The sequence below is a fragment of the Rhinopithecus bieti genome, unplaced genomic scaffold (genome assembly GCF_001698545.2).
Source record: "Rhinopithecus bieti isolate Rb0 unplaced genomic scaffold, ASM169854v2 scaffold_35403, whole genome shotgun sequence".
NCBI classification, from domain to species: domain Eukaryota; kingdom Metazoa; phylum Chordata; class Mammalia; order Primates; family Cercopithecidae; genus Rhinopithecus; species Rhinopithecus bieti.
In genome coordinates this window covers 170,790-175,630 of record NW_016814947.1, presented here as the reverse complement: position 1 = coordinate 175,630, position 4,841 = coordinate 170,790, and positions in this window count along the sequence as shown.

Sequence of the window (4,841 nt, the reverse complement as noted above, 5' to 3'; positions counted from 1 at the left end):
CTTATTATTTTATTCCCAGAGTACTCAACATAGTATGAAGTACCCAGTAGTGGTGCAGAATGGAAGAATTAACACTGGGTTACCCTTACTCTGTTGTCAGCAGGACCCAGTGGTGTGTGGAGCCCCCACCTCCCTAGGACATGAATCAGGCAAAATGTGGGGTGAGAAGTAGGGCTCTTCATGGCCTGCTTCCTCTCTCCACTCTCTTGGTATCAGACGGGCCTGGAGGGAGCTTAGGTTATGCCTTCACAATGAAGCCACAGGGTGTGACAGCCCTCTGCTCTCTTCTCCCAGGAGGCAGAGGGAAAGAACACAGAGAGAGCTTAACACAGAGAGTTCTTACACCCTCACTTAGAGACCACAAGACAGTGAGAGCAGGAGCCCCACTTTAAGCTGCTCTCACTCCAGCTGTTTGCAATGAACCCATATGAGTCAGTACCCACATTTTCTGTGGTGATGTCAGTGTTGATAGAGAGACACAGAATTTCTAGGCAGACAGGGGTGGGTCCTGGTGAAACCCCACCCTCAAGCCAAAAAGCCAGAAACCCATGGCCCAAAGTGAGAACTTCCATCTCTGTTTGCCCGCTCTCTACTGATTGGGTCTTTCTAAATAATGTCTTTTAACCAATAAAATAATACCTTTTCCAAAACTACCTATGGTCGATTCCACCTCCCAATCCTGTGCCTATAAAGACCTCTGACTCAGTCAACAAAGGGGAAAAAGCAGCTTGACTAGAGAAAGGCAAATTGACTTCAGAGGACAGTTGGACTTCAGAGGAGAGGTGGCTTAAATTCAGAAAGATGGCTTCACTTCAGGGAAGAGCCAGCCAGAGATGGCCAGACTTCAGGTGCAGATTACCTGTCTGTCCCATTCCCTTTCCAGCTCTCTTCTCCACTGAGAGCCATCTCCATCACTTAACAAATTTATTTGCTTTCACCATCCTTGAAGTTTCCAAACAACCTCATTCTTCTTGGATGCCAGAAAAGAGTTTGGGACCCACTGAACGTGAGTACCCAGAGAAAGCTGTCACACTGGCTCTTTGCCCTTGCTGGTGGGAGGGCAGCCATCCCACAAGATCAGGCAAGGGCCCCCCTGAGCTGATAACGTACAGCTGTCCATGGATGGTAGAGCTAAGAAAGCATTGTAATATTCCTTCTGGTGCTTCAGGGTTTGCAGGCACCCCAACCTGGGCATGGCCATGGAGCATGCTCATTTGCTCCCTCCCACAAGGAGTGTGGCAGCCTGAGTAAATGGGGCACCTCCTCTGCAAGTCCAATGAAGGGGGAGAAAAATCCTGCATCAGCGTGATCCAGTTTGAAGATGAAAGTAAGCACATCCATCTAGACCTTGTTCTAAAAGGAAAATTAAATAGGACTCACAATCTTCTAACATGGAATTCAAAATGTCCAGAATACAATTTAAAAATCACTTATAATACCCAGAACATGGACAATAACAATAAGAATGACAAAAGCCAATCACCAGATAACAACACAGAGATAAGCCAGATACCAAAATTAGTTGACAAATATGTTAAAACAGCTAAAGGTACAAATACAATTCAATGAGGAAAGAACAGATTTTCTAGCAAGTGGTTCTGGAACAACTGGATAGCTACAAGAAAAGAGTAAACTTCACCTCTTATACAGAGAAGAACTCAGAATGAATCATAGGTCATCAATGTCAGAACTAAACCTATGAGACACACAGAAAAAAGATTATGAATAAATTTTTACAACTGTATTAAACATGATACCCAAAGCACAGTGAAAAAAGGGGAAAAAAAAACAGATAAATTGGACTTTATTAAATGAAAAACATGTGTGTTTCAAAAGACACCATTAAAAGTGAAAAGACAGCTCACAAAATGGAACAAAATTGTACATTGTTTATAGATAAGGTCCTTGTATTCAGAATATCCTGAAGAAATAAGGAATTCTTACATCTAGACAGTAAGATAAATAACACAAATAAAAGTGGGCAAACGACTTGAATATCCATTTTTCAAAAGAAAATATACAAATGGTCTTTAAGTACATGAAAAAATGTTCAACATCACTATTAGGAACATGCAAATCAAAACCATCCTGATATACAACTTGATATTAAGTAGAGTGTCTAAAACCTATAGTAGAAAGACAATAACAGGTGTTGTTGAGTATGATGAGAAATTGGAATGCTCATATTTTGCAGTATAACTTTTTTTTAGCCTAAAAACTACCAACAAGTCAGGAAATAGACTTTAAGGAACTGGTCCAGTAAAATTAATAACCACATAAACAACAACTATGGCAACAGAAAACAGAAACAGCAACACAGCCCAGAAAAGAGAGGAGATCTAATTACCAGTGCTGACCCATTATATTATTTAAAACATCCAGATTTTATAAAAGTGTTTGATTTCATTTTTATGGAATGTCCAGAATAGGAAACCAAAACTAAATGAGTAGTGGGCTAGGGCTGGAGCTGGTGGGTGAGTGGGGTGGGGAGGATAAGGAGAATTATGCATAAATTTTAGGGTGATAAAAATGTTCTAAGATAAGTTTGCAGTGGTAGTTGAATAGCTCTGTTACTATATTAAAATTATTTAGTTGTATTTTAATATAGGTAAGCTTTATGATATTAAAATTATACTTAAATAAAGCTGTAGAACACATAAATGAAAATTATGGAACTGAAAAGAATGAAATAAAAACTAAAACTAGTTGTTTTATAGCTACAAAAACTTTCACTGCATGATCTCAAGATTAGAGTGGAGATTACAGAAATAGAATTAGCAAATGTGTGGACAAATAAATTTATTTAATCTGATTGAGAGAGACAAAATAGGTTATTTTTTAAATGATAAAGAACAGAGTCTCAGAGACCTTTCAGGTAATAGCACTACAGATAATTTTCTAGCATTTTTGGCATCACAGAAGGAGAGGAGAAACAGAACGCTACTTAAAAAAAAAAAAAAAAAAAGAGAAGAAGAAGAAGAGCCAGACACAGTGGCTCATGCCTGTAGTCCCAGCACTTTGGGAGGCTGAGGCGGGCAGATCACGAGGTCAGGACATCAAGACCATCCTGGCTAACATGGTGAAACCCCGTCTCTACTAAAAGTATAAAAAATTAGCTGGGTGTGGTGGTGGGCACCTGTAGTCCCAGCTACTTGGGAGGCTGAGGCAGGAGAAAGGTGTGAACCAGGGAGGTGGAGCTAGCAGTGATCCGAGATCGCGCCACTGCACTCTAGCCTGGGTGACAGAGCAAAACTCCTTCTCCCACCCCCCCCCCCCAAAAAAAAAAAAAAAAAAAAAAAGGATTCAGAGTATATTTTCTGAACGTAATGATATCAAACTAAAAATCTATGGAAGAAAGACAACAGGAAAATCTCCATACAATAGGCGATCAAGCAACAGAATTCTAAACAGACCGTGGGTCAAAAAGAAAGTCTCAAAGTAAACTTTAAAAATGCAAATAATCAGTTGGAAATGAAAATGTAAGATATCAAAACATGTCTGATGTATAATTTAAGCTCCTATCTGCTTTAAGAAACCAGAAAAACAAGGACAAAATGAATCGAAAACATTTTACACTAATAGTAAACCCGTGAAAATGAAAATTAAATATATAATGTTATTTATAATTTCTCCAAAGAAAATTAAGTACATAGGTGTAAACAATACAGCACGTACAGGAACTATATGTTGCACATATGTACAACTGTATGTTGAAAATCACAAAATGCTGATGAAAGAAATTTGTTTAAAGTCTTAAGTAAATAGAGACATTCCATGTTCATGGATTAGAAGACTTAGCATAACCCAGTGTGATAGACAGGTTTAATATCAGCAACGTTGGTGCATTATCAATATGCCAGTAAGATTTTTTTAAAGATAAACATATCTATCCAAAAATACATATGGAAATAGCAAGGGAGAGCTCTGGAATAACTAAAAAATGTTGCAAAAGACGAATACAGCGTAAAGAGTCACTGTACGCAATACTAAGTCCTACATTTAGCTAAAATCATCAAAATAGTATGATATTGCAAAGGGATAGTCACATATATATACAGACATATATAGAGAGAGACATATATATACACACATTCAGATCAACGAAACAGAATCCAGAACCTAGAAATAGCCCCATACAAAGACAATCAACAGAATTTTGACAGTGGTAAGACAATCATCAATGGAGACATGGCAGCCTTTTCATCAAATGATGTTAGAGCAATTGGACATCCATAGGCAAAAAATATAAACCACAACACTTATATTCACACCCCAACCAAATTTTAAAAAATCACAGTTTTGATGTAAAATATAAAAATCTATAACATTTAGGAAAAACATAGAAGTTCTTCAGGAATCTAGGTCTATTCAGAATTCTTAAACTTGACATCAAAGGAATAATCTATAAAGAAAAAATATGATAAGTTAGACTTTAATAAAGTTAAACATTTTTGTTTTCCAAAAGCCCCTGTTAGGATGCTAGATGTTGAACTACAGAGTTAGATTTGTTTCTCATTGTTAATATTCTTTATTAATTTTGCTTTTTTCAAAAATTTATAGAATAGCAAATTTTCCAAACATTTTTGTTTTTACTTGCTCTATTTCTCGTATCTTGTAAACTCCATCTAGATTTGCTGGTCTTCTTGTTTGATTGCTGCTTGCAAAAGAATTTTTGGAATGTAAAACTTTTACAGTTTTCTATGCCTTAGGATATATTTGTTTTGCCTTTCTATTTAAAGTTTATGTTAGCTCAGCAGAAAAAAATAAATATGGAGTTGTTTTCCTTCAATTGAAAATGTAACTTTATTCTCAGTTGTTATTTTATCAGATATTTCCTCCTA